Consider the following 22,049-nt stretch of genomic DNA (forward strand, 5'->3'; position numbering starts at 1 on the left):
TTCTTTTGGGTTTGTTGAAAGAAGATTACTTCCTTGCTTTTTCTAGGATGTAGTTTCCCACCGTGTGTTGGCATTTTCCATCTATTATCCTTTGTAGGGCTGAATTTGTGGAAAGACATTGTGTAAATTTGGTTTTGTCATGGAATATCTTGGTTTCTCCATCTATGGTAATTGAGAGTTTTGCTGGGTATAGTAGCCTGGGCTGGCATTTGTGCTCTCTTAGGGTCTGTATGTCATCTCCCCAGGATCTTTTAGCTTCCATATTCTCTGGTGAGAAGTCTGGTGTAATTCTGGTAGGTCTGCCTTTAAATGTTACTTGACATTTCTCCCTTACTGCTTTTAATATTATTTCTTTATTTAATAGATTTGGTGTTCTGATTATTATGTGAGGGGAGGAATTTCTTTTCTGGTCCAACCTATTTGGAGTTATATAGGTTTCTTGTATGTGCATGGGCATCTCTTTCTTTAGGTTAGGGAAATTTTTTATAATTTTGTTGATGATATTTACTGGCTCTTTAAGTTGGGAATCTTCGATTTCTTCTGTACATATTATCTTTAGGTTTTGTCTTCTCATTGTGTTCTGGATTTCCTGGGTGTTTTGGGTTAGGAACTTTTTGCATTTTGCATTTTCTTTGACTGTTGTGTCAATGTTTTCTAAGGTATCTTCTGCCTCTGAGATTCTTTCTTCTATCTCTTGATTCTGTTGTTGATCTATGACTCCATATCTCTTTCCTAGGTTTTCTAACTCCAGGGTTGTCTCCCTTTGTGATTTCTTTATTGTTTCTATTTCCACTTTTAGATCTTGGATGGTTTTGTTCATTTCCTTCACCTGTTTGATTGTGTTTTCCTGTAATTCTTTAAGGGAATTTTGTATTTCCTCTTTAAGAGCTTCTACCTGTTTACCTGTGCTCTTCTGTATTTCTTTAAGGAAGTATTATGTCCTTCTTAAAGTCCTCTATCATCTTCATGAGAAGTGATTTTAGGTCTGAGTCTTGCTTTTAGGGTGTGATGGTGTATCCAGGTCTCGCTATGCTGGGAGAATTGGGTTCTGATGATGCCAAATAATCTTGGTTTCTGTTGCTTATGTTCTTAAACTTGACTCCTGCCATCTTATTATCTCTAGTGCTCCCTGCCCTTGCTTTATCTGACTGGAGCCTATCCTTCCTGTAATCCTGGTTAAGTCAGAACTCCTCAGAGTGCAGCTATCTGTGTGATCCTGTGATTCCAGGATTCTGTGATCCTGAGATTCTGGGTGTGTCAGAGTTCCTGGGAGTCAAGCTGCTTCTGGGACCCTGAGATCCTGTTGTGACCAAGCTCCTGGGATCCTGGGATCCTGTAATCCTGTGATCCTGAGTGTGCTAGAGCACCTGCGAGTGGATCCTTCTCTGAGGGCTCTGGGACTGGCAGCCGAATTCATGCCCAACATAAACTGGTGCAGGCCAGAAGGCAGTATCAATGTTATCACTACTAGTGCAGTGTTGGGGATTGTATCAGGGCCTTGTGTGCAAGGCAAGCACTCTGCCCCTGTGCTTCATCCCTGATTCCCAGTTGAATACATTAAAATATTAATATTCTATTCTTATTAACTTATCAAGATGGTGAATAACTAGAGAATAAATTTAAATTTAACTGAATTCAATGAGTGCTTTATCTAGTAAGTACTCAGTTTGCAAGTTACTGTTTTCATCTGTTATTATAATTCCTAGTATCAAAATGATTTACCAACTTAATAATTCCATTTGGTTAACACTGATTATAAATATTTTCTTGTACTCATTTCTCTCCAACTCATATTCAGAAGTGTGCCTGGTTTTTAGCATTTGACACATGCTCACTTTTTTATTAGCATGAAAAGAATTGCATTTTTATTTTATTTTATTTTATTTCATTTTATTTTTTCTTTCGAGACAGGGTTTCTCTTTGTAGCCCTGGCTGTCCTGAAACTCACTCTGTAGACCAGGATGGCCTCGAACTCAGAAATCTGCCTGCCTCTGCCTCCCAAGTGCTGGGATTAAAGGAGCATGCCACCAAGCCCAGCTAAAGAGTTGCACGTCATTATGACATCTTCCTAACCAAATTTGACTTTGGTGTTTCTTGCTTTCTCTTTCTCCTCCCCATCTTCTCTGTCTTCTTTGCTTTTGCGCCCCTGTGCCAGTGGCCTCCTTTGCCCTCTCTCAGTAAGTAAGAGCTTCCCTTCCTCTCCACACACCTTTTGCTCTCCTATCAAGGTCTCATATCTGTAGGTGTCAGAGGGAATCCCGAGTGAGCAAGTCCTGAATAAACAGGCCTTGTTAAAATGGGCATAGGCAGCCAATGCATGAGACATTGGACAAGCTGGCTCCCCATATAGGATAGGCTCAAGAGAGGTAGCCATACTTCTCAGGAGTATGAGTATGGGTGCTTATGAATGATTGATCAGTATGTGCAAAGACTAGAAACTGCAGCTTTCTTCTCACAGATATTTATTGACTGAGACCTCTTACCTAGGCTAGCTAACTCCTTCCTCATTGGTGTACTCAATAAACACACTGAAGTTTTGAGTCATAATGGTTAGAAAACTCCCATATGATCCTGACCATATTGAATGTATATCTGTCCATACTTTGCTCCCTGGTCACCCCTACCCAGGGTTCCAGGACCCAAGCCGTGCTGGTAACAGCATGTATATCATAGTGGACATCTACACCCATACTCTCATATTTACATGCATACAGACATTGAAAGTTAAGATCTGCATTTGAATAGAAGGGCAATTTTCTCTTTTTGATGGGGTCACCTCATTTCCGACACTGCTTCCTTTTCCTTGCAGATTTCATTTTTCTCCCCAGCCGAGTACAACTCCATTGTGTGCACACACTAAGGTTTCATTACCCATTCTTTTCCTGATGGTCCTTTCAGCTCGTTCCATTTCCTTGCTATTGTGAAGAATGCAGTAGTAAACATGCTAATTTGACAGGCTTAATTTCAGAATTATTTTTGCATCTTTAAGTCAATTAAAAAGTCATACTCTGCTTTTGATGTTCTGAAACTAATTACTATAGAATTCATGGTTCAAAAATATTAAAGCCTTGATAGTCTTTTTTTTTTTTTTAAAGCTGCAACCAGGTGTCGTGGTGAGTGCCTTTAATTCCAGCAATCCGGAAGGTAAAGGAAGGTCTATCCCTTGATGTTAAGTCTTCCTATTCTGGTCTACAGAGCTAGTTCCAGGATAGTCAGAGCTACATAGGGAACCTTGTCTTTGGAAACCAAAACCAAAACCAAAACCAAAACCAAAACCAGCATTTCAACCTCTTGGTACCTGACTTATTCAGATATTGTAATTATTTTGGGGTTAAACATTATAACTTATACTTCTTAGCATATTATTATAACTCTGGTTCTAATTACATTTTCTTTCTTAGTTTCTTTCCTTCCCTGATAATTCTTTCCAAAATTTGTTGTCTTCAGGGGGCGCATTTAAGTATCTAGTCCTGAGGTTTATCCTCAGTCCTTGTGTCAGAGATTCACTGACAGAATAAGTCAGCTTCTGTGGAAGTTGGGGTAACAGTTCAGGCCTTAGAGAATTGCTGTGAGATCTGTATAAAACAGTAAATGTGAATAGCTTTGCACAGTATTATTCAGACCTTGTCTTAGACAGGGTTTCTATTCCTGCACAGAACATCAGAACCAAGAGGCAAGTTGGGGAGGAAAGGGTTTATTCAGCTTACACTTCCACATTGCTGTTCATCACCAAAGAAGGTCAGGACAGGAACTCACACAGGGCAGGAACTTGGAGGCAGGAACTGATGCAGAAGCCATGGAGGGAGGCTGCTTACTGGATTGCTTCCCCTGCCTTGCTCAGCTTGCTTGCTTATAGAGCCCAGGACTACCAGCCCAGGGATGGTACCACCTATAATGAGCCCTCCCATTCTTGATCACCAATTGAGAAAATGCCTTATAGCTGAATCTCATGGAGTCATTTTATCAAGGAAAGCTCCTTTCTCTTTGATAACTCCAGCTTGTGTCAAATTGACACACATTACAGACATAAACACTCACCCTGGGTGAGCTGTTCCTCTAGTTCTTTGTTTAAGCTTCTCACTGTGCCTTTCTTCTCTAGATTAATTTAAAAAATAATATTAAGAGGCTTGAGTTTTCTGATAAGGCTGGGTTTTTTTTTGTCTCCCCCCCCCCCCCCCCGCCACGGTGTATTGGTATATATCCTAGTTGTTTTCTTTATCAAGTTGATATTGCCTAGAGTCACCTGAAAAGGGAGTCTCAGTTGAGGGTTGCACAGATGAGACTGTCTATGGGCATGTCTGTGGAGGATTGTCCAGCCCATCATGGGTGCCACCATTCCCTAGGCTGGCAGTCCTGGGCTGTGTGAGGAAAGTAGTGTGAGCTTGAGATCCAGCAAGCAGTGTTCATGCACAGTTTATGTTTTCAAGATCCCGCTTGAATTTCTGTGCTGACTTCCCTCTGGGATGGACTGTGATCAGTAGGACATATATGAACACCCAGGACACAGTGTCAGGTGCAAAACAAACAAAAGCAGACTCACGTTATCAGAAAACTCAAGCCAAATAAACCCTTTCCTCCCTGGGTGCTTTGGGTTGAGGTGTTTCATCACAGCAACAGAAAGAAAACTAAAATAGTTAATTTATGTTTAATAAATTTATCTTTTTTTATCTTCTTGGTTCATTAGTTACTTATTACAGTGGTTTTGGAAAATATATTTTTGTGTCTTAGCTTTTAATTTATTTGCTAATTTTATTGAAATATAACTCCTGTTTCTCTTTGTGGGGATATGCTGAAGTTTTCTTTTGTCATATCTCAAAATCAGTGGAAAGGATATTTTTCTGAGTGGTACCAACGATCCCATATACCAATAGTAAAAGACAACCAGTGATGGCATTTTACCCCAAGGCTGAGAACAGAATGTGAATTCTGACAGCTGCAAGAATGAGTCTGGCTGGAGCAGCATACAAAAAAGTTCCTTTTAGAAAAGTTCTCAAGGATTAGCAAGATGGCTCAGACACTTTTCATATAAGCCAGACACCTGAGCTTTGTCTCTCAGGTGCATGTAAAGCTGGAAGGAGAGAATTGATCCTACAAAAGACAAAATGGTCCTCTGACTCTACATGCACACTTTGGCACGTGAAAAGCCACACTCACAGTAATAAGTCAAGTTTAAAAAGAAAGGAAAAGGTTGCATGGAAGAGATATGAAATAGAAAAAGCACGTTTTTATAAATGGAGTGAAATGGAAAGGGACAGAGCAATATTAGTTAATTTTCACAAGAATGTGGTAGTTTTCCCTCCTGTATAAATGGTATTTCTTTCTAAGTTCAGGAAAAATTTCTTCTATTACATCTATCGACATAGTTTTATTTCATTTATTGTCTTTTCTAGGGACTCAAATTATCCATATACCTAACTTTGGTATCGGTAAACTTCTTTCTTGATTTTTTTTTTTTTTTAATTTTAGGAAATTTGCTTTTTTCTAGTTCTGATTTTATTTTTACATAGCATCTTTTTAGTGGTGGATTAAAAAATGAATTTTAATGTTTTTCTTTTGTCATTAACTCCCTAGTCAAGCATTCTTCATTTTTTTTCCTTTCTTTTATGGTTGTATAAGCACATATAACTGATGCTACTATTCTGCTCCTGTGAGCATGCTGGCTCCCTGAAGCTGTCTTTTCACAGCACCTTCCTCTGGATCATTGGAGTGTTAGTCTCTCTTCCTCCCTGCCCCATTTGAATGGTGATGGATTTTGGCCATCTACGACTTTGCTAGTTTTCAACACCTAGCATGACAGGATTAACCTGGTTCTGTTCTCTATCCTCTTCTCAATTTAGTAAATAGACAACTGGAAGGCATTTCAGTCATACAGCTGGAGGGCTTGGCAGTCATACAACTGGAGGGCTTGGCAGTCATATAACTGGAGGGCATGTCAGTCATACAGCTGGAGGGCATGTCAGTCATATAGCTAGAGGGCATGACAGTCAGCACAAGCTCTGATTTTCTACTTTCACATGGAACTCTGTGTGCCCCAAGGTGAGACCTGGATGGCTTATTACATCTTACCCCAAAACTGAGTTCGTCCAGCAGAGTATTGATGCAAGCCCCTTGAGTATCAGTATCCTATTGCTTATGCCACTCTGACTGCTGAAGGCTCATAGGTTACTTCCTAGTCTATCTGTGTGACGTTGTTTCCTCCTGTTGATTATTACCTATGATCATGTGGTCACTGCCAAGCCTGTTTATTCCTGTTGTTATTAACATCTGTGATTAACTGGAGGTTATATGTACATACAAGTGAGTGTATTTGGAAACATATAAATCATTTCTTGGGGAGCATATATTTGAAGAGGTTACTTGCTAAAAATGAACACCATCAAAAATAGATATCAGCAAAGGAAAGACTGAAAAATACAAAGATTCATAAAAAATTATATGCACATTATTTTGCAAGGATATAGAAGTTTTAATATTCTTTGAGGATCTAAAATTTAATGTTGTATATGCTAAATTACCCAAGATAGACAATAAGGTTGTGGCCTCATATCAAGAGATCTATAAATGATATTATTTTATGTTTGACTTAAAATACTTAGAATATACACATTCTTTTTCTGTTTACTATTTTAGTTGAGGAACAGCCCAGATCTTAGGAATTAAATGAGATTGTGGAAGTAATAGTTTTTGTTTTTTATCTGAGACAATATCCCCCTTTGTGTGTATGTGCACATAACATATAAATATACAGACTTCTTGGAGACATTGTTTTTCTCAGGTCTGGTTTTTTTTTTTTTTTTAAAGAAATAGCATGACCCAGATTTCCTTTGGTGGTGGGGGGGGGGGAGAAGAAATTTTGGAATTAAACTTCATGTGATATGCAACACAAATGAGCCCAAATGAAGTGGGAGGCAGCAAGGTTTCTGCCTTCATGCTGTAAACTCATTTGTCAAAATAATAGATGCTGTATCTACATGGATGACCTCTATGGCCTCTCGGTAACTCAGTTTGATTAGACAGCTAAACCTCTTGGTAGAATCTAAGGGAGCGCTGCAATAAAATCGGGGACTGTAAGTCAGGAAGCCAAAAGCTGAGAATTAAGAATCTAAATTTATTATTCAATTAATTTCAAATGCACGGAGCCACAGAAGAAATCAGAATAATCTCCGGGTATCCTTTGAGCAATTATAATAAGCACTTTCCAATGCTTTTGGATAAACTGCTAGATACTGGAGGCTACAATGCATTCAATAAGCATGGGAAGAGTTGCTTATGAGAGCTGATCATATCGTTTGATTTTGGGGAGGTTATTTTAGGAACAAGTCTAATAAATGTTTATTATTAAAAGAGGGAACAGATAAAGTCAGTTATATATGCTTTCAAACACTTATCTGTTCTCCTTCCTCAGCCAACCTGACTTAGATCTTCTCCTTGGCAAATGGCAGCTGAATTCATTGCTGAGAATACTCACATCTTTTACTCGTTAAAAAATGATGACAATGGGCCTGTTTTCAATTTGCCTCTGTTGGTTGCCATAGTTTCCTAGGATACAATGACCCCAGTTTCCATGGGCACACCACTGGCTAGGGCTGAAATGCTCTCTGTCGTGATACCAGGGTAAAACGAGGAGCATATCGGCTGCCTAGAACTGGGTTTCTGAAAGTTTTCAAATGAAGCATTTGAGAAATAAAAGCAAGGCCCCTTCTTGCCCAAACACAGCACAACTATGAAGAAATGGTAGCTAATAGTAGGCAAGTGCACCTAACGATGACATTTATCAAGAAGACAAAGGAAGAGGGAAAGGAAGAACAGGAAGGCAGATAGGAGCCGTGAGAGAATTATTAAAAGATTAAATAATTTGAATATTGAGTTAAATAGAATTAAGGCATTTTAATTAGATGCCTTGATAGCAAATGTGCTGATTTTACCCTTTCATTTCTCGTTACTTCTAGTTTGAAGGAAAATCTGACCTTTTCTAGTGTGTTTCGTGGTACCCAAAGAATTCAACCATTCGTAAGATGCACAGCCCCCTCCCTCCGCCTGCTCTGCTGCTCTCCGAGGCTGCGTGCCTTTCATTTGAGCTTCCTTCCAGCTCCCCAGCCTGTTTTCTCCACATTCTGCATCTCAGTTTTTAAACTCTTGCCTTGGCATATGTTCCTGCTTCCCAGTTTAGAATGTGTGCTGTTCTGTCCTCCTTGCTGAGCTGTAGGAGATGAGTCCCTGGGATAGTGAGCTGGTTTGATGTTCTTATTGGGGCTGCTACCCACTCCTACATATGCTTGAGAGACACCTTGTTGATGCATTGCTTGCTTCCATTTACACTGCCTAACTTGTAGACACACCTTTCCTTATACCATTGTAAGGTCATGAAGGATGTTCTAGAAGGAAAGATGATAACCAAAAAAAAAAAAAAAAAAAAAAAAAAAAAAGCACCAGCTGGGTGGCAGTGGCCCAGGCCTTTAATATCAACAGTTAGAAGGCAAAGGCAGGTGGAAAACTGTAAGTTCGAGGCCAGCTAGGTCTACAGAGTATACTCCAGGGCATCCAGAACTATGCACAGAGAAAACTTTTCTTGAACAACAACAACTACAACAACAACAACAACAACAACAACAACAACCAACAAACAATCAAACACCAGAATACATTCAATATAGCTTGTCTGTGGTATGGCCTTCCTGTGGAAATGTCCTGAAGAAGCAGACCAGCCTATGGGTTTTCCTCTGAGGTTATCGACGTGGGTGTTGACGCTATGTAGGTGCCCAGAAGAGCATTATCTCATGGTAGTGAGCTGAGTGGCTTAGTCTGTGTTGTTTTCTCATTTGCTTCTCAATGTCTTCATGTTTTCAGAGCTCAAGGTATTTCTTTCCTGTGGATATACGTAGGGTACTTCTCTGATGAAGGTTTCAAAGCCAACTTTGGGGACAGGCCAGAAAATTTTCTCTAGGTTTAATGATCTATATCCTTACCAACTTCCATTACTAGACAGTTTCTTCTCATTTCTATAAAAGTCCAAAAGATTCATTTTTGCTTGAGATAGATCTGAAATTAATAAAGAAATTGTGTTAGTAATTTACAATCTGTTACTGCCATTTGTCATCTGCCGGGCTGTAAGTCTGCAGCAGAGACCTGTGGCTGTCTTTAAGTCTGCCAGCATCCTCTTAAGTGCTTCTCACAAGGATGCTCAGAGTGGATTGGTGATCACAGAGGTACTATCTGAAACCTGTCTTATCAGACGTTTGCATTTAAAGAATAATAAATTGTCATGAGACTCTTTGCAAACTTGGGGAGTTGTTATGGTGATGGAGCTGTCCGGACTCCCAGCACATAAAAAAACAGACACTGCTGTTTATCACAGTGTTAAAAGGCTTCAAAAACCAGTGTGTCATATTTACATTTCCCCTTCCACACATCAAAGATACTGTGTGCAGGAAATATGTGCTTGTTATTGCCTTAATCGATTAGTTAGTTGAATATTGTTTTTCACATTGAAAAAATATTTGACATGATGTCTTAGTTAGGGTTTTACTGCTGCGAACAGACACCATGACCAAGGTATCTCTTATAAGGACATTTAGTTGGAAGTGGCTTACATGTTCAGAGGTTCAGTCCATTATCATCAAGGCAGGAGCATGGCAGCATCCAGGCAGGCGTGGTGTAGGAGAAGCTGAGCATTCTACATCTTCATCTGAAGGCTGCTAGCAGAATACTGACTTCCAGGCAGTTAGGATGAGGGTCTTAAAGCCCACATTCACAGTGACACTCCTACTCCAAAAGGACCATACCTTCTAATAGTGCCTCTCCATAGGCCAGCACAAACCATTACACATGACAAATCAAATTAAAGAATATAAATGAGCTAAGCAAGAAAAAAGGCAAAATCGTTCTGTTTCACTCTCGTTGCCACTCTTAAAGAGCACACCTGCCATCAGTCAGTGATGTGTTCCTATAGGGTCTTGCTTCCTCTCTGTCTCTCTCACTGCCCACCCCCCAAAGACATACATGGAATGTAAAAAAAAAAGGTTTTAATAAGGTGGAGCACTTCTTGCCTTGTTCTTCACCCTGCTTCTTCACAGAGTGCAATAACCAGCATACTCTTCTGTAAGAGCAGGTGCCTGCTTCATTCTTTTTCATGTTTTCAAGATTCTATTTTGTGGCTGTATCATGTTTTAACCAATCTTTGTCCAAGAAGAAAGCAATCATATTTTTCTGATTTTGTAATTATAATGATATATGCTCTATGATATAATGATAAATGGTGCATCAAACACACATTCCTGGGCATCTTTGTGATTGTGCAGGTATCTTGAAATTATCCTACTTAAACAAACAAGTAGACAAAAACTGGGATCTTACTGCTACCAAACCAAAGAACTTGGACCTTGAAGTACAGCCCTTATTTATGGAACCTTTTGAAATCGGTAGGAAGTACAATGAAAAAGAAAATGCCCAGGTAGACTAGCTGGCCAGGGGCCCCCAAAGATCCTCTTGGTTCTTTCTCTCCAGGGCTGCGGTTATAGATGTGTGCCACTATTCTGGCTTTTGGGGTCTTAATTCATGTCCACCCGCTATGCAGTGAGAACTGAACCCAGCGCCGCTGAGGTTCTCTTAATGGTAGCAAAATGAATACCCTGGCTGTAGTTCATAGAATATAGATACCAAAGACTAGGCATCAAAGTTTTGGTTCAAGAATATCCTAATCTTGTACTTGACTAAACTACTGTAGGAAAGAGAGCAGATACTTAATCAGGCACCAAAGAGTACAGTGCCCTGGGAGAAGTTGGAGGACTGAGTTGGGAGGCTCAGATAGAGGCTGTCTGTTCTCAAGGTGTAGATCCAGGCACAGATTCGGGGAAGGATGAAATACCATTAGGATGCAGCCACTGTTTATTTCATTTAGCTTTTTAACCTTTTGTTATTTAATTCCTGTTTTAATTGTAGTGAAAAAAAAAAAAGAACCACAAAAGCAAAGTAAATTAGCATAAAAATATTCTGCATATGTGGGTACTTTTGTATCACCTAAGAGTCAGTGGGAAAGAGCTAACAGGCCTCACTAATTACTGTTCTGCTGTCCGTGTCACATCGTGTTTAATGTTCTCTTTTGCAATGACCTTTCGTTTGATTGCTCCAGAAAATACGGTAATCAAGTCTACTTGAACACCCCCTAACATGGTATGAACAAATGATATGATATTTTGGGTGACTGCTGGGGTAATTGCAAACATACATGGTGATAATATATGCAAGTCTCGTGTGAGGGAAGTTAGAGGTCAGTGCTGTTGCATGGTGCCATTTCTCTGGCGGTGAAAGAAATTGCTGTTAATTACCAGATTATCACCATCTTTAATTCTCATAATTCCAGGCTATCAAAATACTGTTTTGATACACAAATTGTGTTTTTTTCCCCAACAAGATGGCAGCATTGGATTCATCAGTCATAATCCTTGGGAGAGTTGGGGGAATGCATTTGACAAATTCATAGCCATTATAGGGTAAACAGGGATTATTCATGGGTCTTGGGAAGACGAGCCTTTCCTTTCCACTGACCAGCATGCATATTTCATTCTCTGAGAGCTTCACTCCTGAATTCTTCTGCATAAATATTGCTCTTCTTATAAATGGTTCTGTCCCCTGGGGAGAAGTGAAATCAGGCAGTGAGAGCAGGTTTGGGCTATTGGAAAGCAAAAGTTCTGGTCTCACTGCAATCCACACAGACAGTATGTGCCTCTGAAGACTTCCTCACTGAATGCTTGGCAGTGAGAGTCAAACTTCCCTAGTTAGTGGGGGAGCGAGTCAGATTATATCCTGCTTAACCAGCCTTTGCAGGTACTCAGAAGGCTTTAATACTTTCTACAGCCCTGGAATGGCCTGGTTCTTTAGTGCAGGGCCACCGTTTGTTTTCAGAAATGGAATATCGCATTCATCATTTTAAGTGACAAGATAAATTATATATAAAATAATCAGCCACTTTACCTGATTGCATGAGCCTTGGAAGGCAATTAATTTATATTTGAGGCATTTAAGTTCATGTCTTTTCATGTCTGAATATGATGCTTGAAATGTTTTTGTTTTTGTTTTTGTTTTTGTTTTTGTTTTGTATCTATGGGAGAAGTCGCCATTTATTCAGTACTCCGCAATAGAACTGGAATTGCTCTGTTCTTAATATTTTGCAAAAAGCAAAACAGTGCTGGGTGTCTCTATAGACTGGATTCCTCTGGAGACTACCTTAGGTTAAGCACACCACAACATATAAATGCAGCTAACTGTCTTTGCTGCTTACTAACTGAGATGGCATTTCAAGTCTTACTGAAGCTGTGTGAGTCCAACAGTAATGCTTGAAACTTGGGAACTTTCTTAAATTCATAAGACAGCCCGGATGGATTATAAGCGGGTTATTGATACTCATAGTAAATTTCTCATTAACAAGGAGACTGAAGTGGTTCCTATCATGACTTCTTTGTTTATCAACACTGTAACAACAACAACAACAACAACAACAGCAGCAAAACCTGCATCATTTTATAGTCACTTAAAAGCAGAGAGAACTTTGTCCTGTCAAAGCTAGCCTGCCTCTCCTCCCCCACTCTGACTTGCTTAGTGATTTGTAAATTTGACATATTTTTTTTTATTTTATAGGAACCCACCACAGCTGCCCAGTGTTTTGGAGAAGATTTTCAAATATAGAAATCTGAGCGCTCAAACCTCTCAGGATAAAAGCCCCTTGGAGCTAACTGATAATCTGTGTCCTTGATCCTTGTCCTATCTAAAGCAGGGGGACATCCTTTCACAACATTTACCACTGGTAAAAATTACACAAGAACTCCCAACTACTCCCCAAGGGGAACTTGAAGTTGATCAATTCAGAATGAACTATTTTAAATTCTCATTCTTTGCACCAATGTTAGTCATAGTATAAAGTAGACTTAAAATGGTTTGAGTGTGTCCTGACACACAAGAACTTTTGGCAGATGTATTGCCATTTTAATTTGAAACCCCGTTTGTTCAAAAAGAAATGTAACCTGTGGGTTTTATTTTTAAAGCATTCCTACCTGCCTTACCACAAACTCTTCACTTGAAATACAGTGGTTACTGGGCCTGATCTATTTACAAGGCCTGTCTTTGAAGGAAATGTGTTATCAACTAAACACATCTTATCTCATTCAAAATGTTTCACGACATTTCTTAGTTTATCGAGGGAAGGGAGGAAAGGCTCATGCGCAACAGTTCCTGTGTGGAGGTCAGAGGGCAACTCGTCAGGTCATTCTGTCAAGTGGGTTCTAAGGACCAAACTCGGGTCTTAGGACTTAGCAAGTGAGTTTACCTGCTGAGTAATATTGCCTTTTTGAAGGCTTTTGGTAGCTACATATCATGAGGTGGTTAGAAACCATATGACTGAAACAAATAAGTCTGTATGCTTTTTTTTTTCAGTTTATAATCAGTATAGGTCTCAGAGCAAAGGCTAACACAAACCCACATTCTCACTGAAGAGGTTTGCAGACAAATGCAAACTCTAGTTTAATAGAAAGCTGCATTCTTCAGACTAGATTTTCACAGACATTTCCAAAGTAGTCATGCAGAGGATTATGAAAAATCAAGGGTGAATATCATTTAGTGTATTTTAATGTAATTTTATTTATCTTTTGTAGTCTTGATATTTCTATTCACAGGGGAATACTGATGGAGGGTTCTGTTTCCCTCAAAGGCTAACACTGCATTACCTTCAAAGATTGACTGATGAGTGTAGGCAATTTAGAAGAGGAAAGTCTAGAAGATGCTTTAGAAACCATAGTAACAGAGCCATCACTGTATCAGCTCTTCCAAACATAGATTCCTAGATGAGGAAGATACTCTTTATCTGTAATCTCAGCACTCTACAGACTGAGGCAGGTGGATTGAGAGTCTACCTAAGATATACACTGAGACCCCGCGTTAAGAATAAATGATAACAGCATACAGATTCCTAGGTTCTAGGCAGTGGGTTTTGCCTCTTGGATCTCAACGCAGGACCAGGAATTCAGGATTTCTAATTAGCCTCCAGGTAATTCTCATAAAGGCTATCATGGCTGTTCTTACGGAACACTGCACTAAGGTAAGCATTGAGGATGTCCCTAACCGCAGTTGAAGTACATGCACATCACACTCTTACTAATTATATACATGTATGGTTCTCAGTAAGTTGAGTTTGACCATGAGGAATGATAATGCTAATTCAAGACTTTTGGTTTTATAGACTACTCTTCTGCATAGAAATCTGAGCTTACCCTTGAGCTTATGATTTCTGCTTATTGGCTCTCAGGGGAAAAGCAGAGCAGATAGTGAGGTCACCGAAGATGGTTCTGTTTGTGGTAGGGGTCATAGCAGACCTATTCTAACACTTCTTCCAGCCTGTGTGTCTTGAACACAGGAAGCCTTAAGTACAATTTATAGAGTCCAGGAAGCTGCTAACTAGATTCTTGACAGCCCTAGTGGGCATTTGACTGAGACTTCTTGTAGAGTCTTTGTAAGGCAAGGCATTTCTTTGGACTGATTTTTCTCTGTCAGAAAGTTGATTGGGTTGCCAGGGAAAGCATTTTATAGACTAGCTTTATCTTCTTTTTCCTGCAGAGAAAGCAAATCAAAATGAAATAAGTGAAACAGAAGAATGACCAGGAGAAATGGAAGTTGAGGTGTCCTAAGGCTGGGTGTTCTCACCCCGTGGGAGGGGTTGTGCGAGTCTTGCAGCCTCAGGAAGTGTGTCAAAGGAGGCAAGCTAAAGGGAAAGAAGAGGCACAAAGGTAGAGCTTTGCATTTCCAATTCAGCAAGGACTGTGGCTTGATTTCTCTACAGGCGCTGCCATTCTGTTTCTCCCTTAGTCAAGACAGCCACCATGGCTTGTGTCCTTGAGTCTGCTCTTCATATGCCAAGCCAAGTGGCAGAGGAAAAAAAAAAAACCAGAGAAGAATTTGGCTTTGCATCTACAGTTATAAACCTGACAAGAAAAGTAAACCCCTCAAAAGCAGACTATATCACATTGAAAACTATCCAGAAAAGCTATGTCATATCTAGGAATAAAAATTCAAGAGATTTTTGCAGACCAGTAATCGAGCCATCAAAAAACTCTTTTGACCTTATGAACTCAATGAGAGAATTCAATAGAAACCCAGCTCTCATTCTGAGGACCATTTAAACAGAGGTACCGACTAGACATTTTAATAGTTGAAAACTGTTGTATCTTGAATTGAAAAATTGATTTACAGTAGATTTTAATGCTCCCAGCAAAAGATTTTTGGCATTTTATATCCCTCTGTTTGTCACTCTTGTGCAGTGACACAGCCATGAATCTTGGCTATAGCTCCATTTCCAGTTAATATAGACGCTCTATATGTAATCTTGGTCTCCTCTCTCTTCTGGAAATTGAAAACATAGTAAAAGCAATCAAAAAGTTTTTGTAAAGTAAAAATACCAAAAGTAGTCATAATAGCACATCTTGTGTGCTGAAAGATATTAACCACCTTTGTGGCAGGCACAGTGAGTTTAAGGTGTACGTGGCAATTGACCATTGCATTTCTAGTTAACATGGCTTTCAATATTTTCCCTTACTGCTCCAGGAAATACTATTTGTCATTAAAGTTTCAAAATAATTGAAGCTCCCCTCTGTTGTAAGAAATAATAGAAGAATCATATCTGTCATTATTTCTTTCACTGTACTATACTATAAATCCGTAGCTCTCTTTCCTAATCTGGGTATCTACATTGACACAGTGAAGATAAGAGTCATCTACATGACTCCTTATTGTCCAATTGTGCCCGTTGGTCACTAGACATTATTAATCTCATTTTCCATGTCTAATTTTGTCATCTAAAGAAGGCCATACATAGATTCACTTAGAATAGATAGCTTTTTGAACTTAGCCTTTTTCACTGAGATAAATTTTTGAGAAACTTATGCAGGTTGTTTTGTGTGTCAGAGTTTTATTTCATTTCATTTAATGCTGATTAATGTTCCATGGTGTAGATGAAAATTAGAATGTTTAAGTATTTACCTGTTGAAGGTACCTGGATGATTCTGTTTTAAGCTATTGTGAGTTAGGCTGCTATAGACGTTCATGCATAGGTCTTTGTGGGCAAGATCCTTTTTCATTTTGAGGAATTATATTATGGGAAGGACAATGGCTGAATCTTACATGCACGTTTAATTTTCAAAGTACGGTCAAACCAGTCTCCATAGTAGCTGTACCATTTCATCTCCCCAATAGGAATACCTATTGTTCTCTTACTATGCAGTGGGGTTAATTTAGGCTTCTCCTGTGCTCACTGGCACTCCCGTGCAGGTACCTGGAGATAAGGAACTGCTTCCCACATGGCCATCACTGACCACGGGGGTGTGGAATGGAGTGGGTGGTTTAGGTACCACCAGGCAATAATGAAAGTCCTTATTCTCTACTCTGCCTCCTTGGATCCAGCACAATAGAAATCCTAGTTTTTCTAGGTTGATCTAGAAGTCCAGGCTCTCCACTGAACCTTCTCTAACACTACCCTCACAGGGTCCCCAGGTCCCTTGTTGTATCTTAATTCCTGAATGTGCGCTATCTGTCAAGTCTTACTGGAGTAGAATAGTTTACGATGCAAAATATTTCTGCTTCGCTCGGCTGCTGCTCTCCCTGGCCTCTCTGGTTTGAAAGAACAAGCATTCATGGAACATTGTTATTTTGTCCTTGTCTGTTAGTGTTGCTGGGTTTTTGGCTTCTGCAGCTCACTGTCTGAATATAGGAGGCAAAAAGAAAAACAGAGAAACTGATGTGGTTGTATTCCTTGAGTCCCTGAAGTCACCAGGCTGGAGAATGGCCTTGGATCTTGCTTACTCTTTTGTACCTATTAGCATAGGGGTTTTCTATTAATTTTCCCATTTATAAACATTCAGTTATTGGAATCTGTAGAAATCAACACTTAACCCAAAATTAAAACATTCTTTCAATGTTGCAACCTCTGTCTCTTTCTTTTAAATTCAGAAACATTCATTTATAATTTAAAGCTATGTTCAACAGGGATAAAACAGTTCTCCCTTTCTGAGTTTGTTATAGAATTAGGAGCCTAAGAGCTCAAGGGTCTTTGTTGGCTTTTCACTCAGAATCTTCCATGAGTGATGACTGGATATTTATCAGCCTTGAGAAGGCATATAATATATTATATAAGAAATACTTTCATTTTTATTTCTTCAAGGCCCAGCAGATTATATTTTTGATGGCTTTATCCCTTTTCTTTGGAAAAGATAGGAAATGTGAGCCTCTTAGCACTTCGCATCTGCACTCAATTAAACGGTCAACAAACAGACATAAGGACAGACAGAAGAACTGATAGCTACAAGAGAAGAGGCGAGGAGGAAAAGGGTGTTGGGAGCCGCGCCCACATTCGCCGTTACAAGATGGCGCTGACAGCTGTGTTCTAAGTGGTAAACAAATAATCTGCGCATATGCCGAGGGTGGTTCTCCACTCCATGTGCTCTGCCTTCCCCGTGACGTCAACTCGGCCGATGGGCTGCAGCCAATCAGGGAGTGACACGTCCTAGGCGAAATATAACTCTCCTAAAAAAGGGACGGGGTTTCGTTTTCTCTCTCTCTTGCTTCTTGCACTCTGGCTCCTGAAGATGTAAGCAATAAAGCTTTGCCGCAGAAGATTCTGGTTTGTTGCGTCTTTCCTGGCCGGTCGTGAGAACGCGTCTAATAACAATTGGTGCCGAATTCCGGGACGAGAAAAAACTCGGGACTGGCGCAAGGAAGATCCCTCATTCCAGAACCAGAACTGCGGGTCGCGGTAATAAAGGTTCCCGTAAAGCAGACTGTTAAGAAGGATTCAACTGCATGAATTCAGAACTTTTCAGCTGGGGAACGAGAGTACCAGTGAGTATAGCTTTACGAGGTAAGCCTGGCCTTGAACTTTCTAAGGAAATTCAAGACAGTCTATCAGAAGTAAAGTGGAAAATGTTTGGCCTTGAATTTTTTCTAGTGTTAGAAGCCCTTTTGTTCCTTTTCACATGTTATCAAGTGGTTAAGGTAGGGCGGATTCTAGATGAAATTCAGGACAATCTATCAGAAGTAAAGCGGGGAGAGAGAGTAGGAGCAAAGAGAAAATATGGTACACAAAATAAGTATACAGGCCTTTCCAAGGGTCTTGAACCCGAGGAAAAGTTAAGGTTAGGTAGGAATACCTGGAGAGAGATTAGAAGAAAAAGAGGAAAAAGGGAAAAGAAGAAAGATCAATTAGCGGAGGTCTCTAGGAAAAGGAGCCTGTGCTCATCGCTGGATGGGCTCGGGGAGCCAGCTCTTAGTAGCTCTGAAGCAGATGAAGAATTCTCCTCTGAAGAAACAGACTGGGAGGAAGAAGCAGCTCATTATGAGAAAAAAGGGTACCAGCCAGGTAAAGTGCTAGCTAATCAGTTAAGGAAGCCAAAAGCGGCTGGCGAAGGCCAGTTTGCTGATTGGCCTCAGGGCAGTCGGCTTCAAGGTCCGCCCTATGCGGAGTCCCCGCCCTGCGTAGTGCGTCAGCAATGCGCAGAGAGGCAATGCGCAGAGAGATGCGCAGAGAGGCAGTGCGCAGAGAGGCAGTACGCAGAGAGGCAGTGCGCAGACTCATTCATTCCCAGAGAGGAACAAAGGAAAATACAACAGGCATTTCCGGTCTTTGAAGGAGCCGAGGGTGGGCGTGTCCACGCTCCGGTAGAATACTTACAAATTAAAGAGCTTGCCGAGTCGGTCCGTAAATACGGAACCAATGCTAATTTTACCTTGGTGCAGTTAGACAGGCTCGCCGGCATGGCACTAACTCCTGCTGACTGGCAAACGGTTGTAAAAGCCGCTCTCCCTAGTATGGGCAAATATATGGAATGGAGAGCTCTTTGGCATGAAACTGCACAAGCGCAGGCCCGAGCAAACGCAGCTGCTTTGACTCCAGAGCAGAGAGATTGGACTTTTGACTTGTTAACGGGTCAGGGAGCTTATTCTGCTGATCAGACAAACTACCATTGGGGAGCTTATGCCCAGATTTCTTCCACGGCTATTAGGGCCTGGAAGGCGCTCTCCCGAGCAGGTGAAACCACTGGTCAATTAACAAAAGTTGTCCAGGGACCTCAGGAATCCTTCTCAGATTTTGTGGCCAGAATGACAGAGGCAGCAGAGCGTATTTTTGGAGAGTCAGAGCAAGCTGCGCCTCTGATAGAACAGCTAATCTATGAGCAAGCCACAAAGGAGTGCCGAGCGGCCATAGCCCCAAGAAAGAACAAAGGCTTACAAGACTGGCTCAGGGTCTGTCGAGAGCTTGGGGGACCTCTCACCAATGCAGGCTTAGCGGCCGCCATCCTCCAATCTCAGAACCGCTCCATGAGCAGAAATGATCAGAGGACATGTTTTAATTGCGGAAAGCCTGGGCATTTTAAGAAAGATTGCAGAGCTCCAGATAAACAGGGAGGGACTCTCACTCTTTGCTCTAAGTGTGGCAAGGGTTATCATAGAGCTGACCAGTGTCGCTCTGTGAGGGATATAAAGGGCAGAGTCCTTCCCCCACCTGATAGTCAATCAACTGATGTGCCAAAAAACGGGTCATCGGGCCCTCGGTCCCAGGGCCCTCAAAGATATGGGAACCGGTTTGTCAGGACCCAGGAAGCAGTCAGAGAGGCGACCCAGGAAGACCCACAAGGGTGGACCTGCGTGCCGCCTCCGACTTCCTATTAATGCCTCAAATGAGTATTCAGCCGGTGCCAGTGGAGCCTATACCATCCTTGCCCCCGGGAACCATGGGCCTTATTCTCGGCCGGGGTTCACTCACCTTGCAGGGCTTAGTAGTCCACCCTGGAGTTATGGATTGTCAACATTCCCCTGAAATACAGGTCCTGTGCTCAAGCCCTAAAGGCGTTTTTTCTATTAGTAAAGGAGATAGGATAGCTCAGCTGCTGCTCCTCCCTGATAATACCAGGGAGAAATTTGCAGGACCTGAGATAAAGAAAATGGGCTCCTCAGGAAATGATTCTGCCTATTTGGTTGTATCTTTAAATGATAGACCTAAGCTCCGCCTTAAGATCAACGGAAAAGAGTTTGAAGGCATCCTTGATACCGGGGCAGATAAAAGTATAATTTCTACACATTGGTGGCCCAAAGCATGGCCCACCACAGAGTCATCTCATTCATTACAGGGCCTAGGATATCAATCATGTCCCACTATAAGCTCCATTGCCTTGACGTGGGAATCCTCTGAAGGGCAGCAAGGGAAATTCATACCTTATGTGCTCCCACTCCCGGTTAACCTCTGGGGAAGGGATATTATGCAGCATTTGGGCCTTATTTTGTCCAATGAAAATGCCCCATCGGGAGGGTATTCAACTAAAGCAAAAAATATCATGGCAAAGATGGGTTATAAAGAAGGAAAAGGGTTAGGACATCAAGAACAGGGAAGGATAGAGCCTATCTTACCTAATGGAAACCAAGACAGACAGGGTCTGGGGTTTTCCTTAGCGGCCATTGGGGCAGCACGACCCATACCATGGAAAACAGGGGACCCAGTGTGGGTTCCTCAATGGCACCTATCCTCTGAAAAACTAGAAGCTGTGATTCAACTGGTAGAGGAACAATTAAAACTAGGCCATATTGAACCCTCTACCTCACCTTGGAATACTCCAATTTTTGTAATTAAGAAAAAGTCAGGAAAGTGGAGACTGCTCCATGACCTCAGAGCCATTAATGAGCAAATGAACTTATTTGGCCCAGTACAGAGGGGTCTCCCTGTACTTTCCGCCTTACCACGTGGATGGAATTTAATTATTATAGATATTAAAGATTGTTTCTTTTCTATACCTTTGTGTCCAAGGGATAGGCCCAGATTTGCCTTTACCATCCCCTCTATTAATCACATGGAACCTGATAAGAGGTATCAATGGAAGGTCTTACCACAGGGAATGTCCAATAGTCCTACTATGTGTCAACTTTATGTACAAGAAGCTCTTTTGCCAGTGAGGGAACAATTCCCCTCTTTAATTTTGCTCCTTTACATGGATGACATCCTCCTGTGCCATAAAGACCTTACCATGCTACAAAAGGCATATCCTTTTCTACTTAAAACTTTAAGTCAGTGGAGTTTACAGATAGCCACAGAAAAGGTCCAAATTTCTGATACAGGACAATTCTTGGGCTCTGTGGTGTCCCCAGATAAGATTGTGCCCCAAAAGGTAGAGATAAGAAGAGATCACCTCCATACCTTAAATGATTTTCAAAAGCTGTTGGGAGATATTAATTGGCTTAGACCTTTTTTAAAGATTCCTTCCGCTGAGTTAAGGCCTTTGTTTGGTATTTTAGAAGGAGATCCTCATATCTCCTCCCCTAGGACTCTTACTCTAGCTGCTAACCAGGCCTTACAAAAAGTGGAAAATGCCTTACAAAATGCACAATTACAACGTATTGAGGATTCGCAGCCTTTCAGTTTGTGTGTCTTTAAGACAGCACAATTGCCAACTGCAGTTTTGTGGCAGAATGGGCCATTGTTGTGGATCCATCCAAAGGTATCCCCAGCTAAAATAATAGATTGGTATCCTGATGCAATTGCACAGCTTGCCCTTAAAGGTCTAAAAGCAGCAATCACCCACTTTGGGCGAAGTCCATATCTTTTAATTGTACCTTATACCGCTGCACAGGTTCAAACCTTGGCAGCCACATCTAATGATTGGGCAGTTTTAGTTACCTCCTTTTCAGGAAAAATAGATAACCATTATCCAAAGCATCCAATCTTACAGTTTGCCCAAAATCAATCTGTTGTGTTTCCACAAATAACAGTAAGAAACCCACTTAAAAATGGGATTGTGGTATATACTGATGGATCAAAAACTGGCATAGGTGCCTATGTGGCTAATGGTAAAGTGGTATCCAAACAGTATAATGAAAATTCACCTCAAGTGGTAGAATGTTTAGTGGTCTTAGAAGTTTTAAAAACCTTTTTAGAACCCCTTAATATTGTGTCAGATTCCTGTTATGTGGTTAATGCAGTAAATCTTTTAGAAGTGGCTGGAGTGATTAAGCCTTCCAGTAGAGTTGCC

At 40.9% G+C, this 22,049-nt stretch overlaps 1 long non-coding RNA gene across 1 annotated transcript in view; it reads right to left on the reverse strand.

The window, feature by feature from the left end:
* Positions 1 to 8,439: 8,439 nt before the first annotated feature.
* The window catches only part of Gm4146 (predicted gene 4146), a 28,445-nt gene continuing 14,835 nt past the window's right edge, over positions 8,440 to 22,049 (reverse strand). The window contains exons 2-3 of the long non-coding RNA NR_152200.1: positions 8,967 to 9,039; positions 8,440 to 8,866 (exon numbers count right to left, since the gene is read on the reverse strand). This is a non-coding gene — a long non-coding RNA (predicted gene 4146). The remainder of the gene's footprint in view (positions 8,867 to 8,966; positions 9,040 to 22,049) is intronic.

This window comes from Mus musculus, chromosome 18 (assembly GCF_000001635.26).
Source record: "Mus musculus strain C57BL/6J chromosome 18, GRCm38.p6 C57BL/6J".
Taxonomy (NCBI): Eukaryota; Metazoa; Chordata; class Mammalia; order Rodentia; family Muridae; genus Mus; species Mus musculus.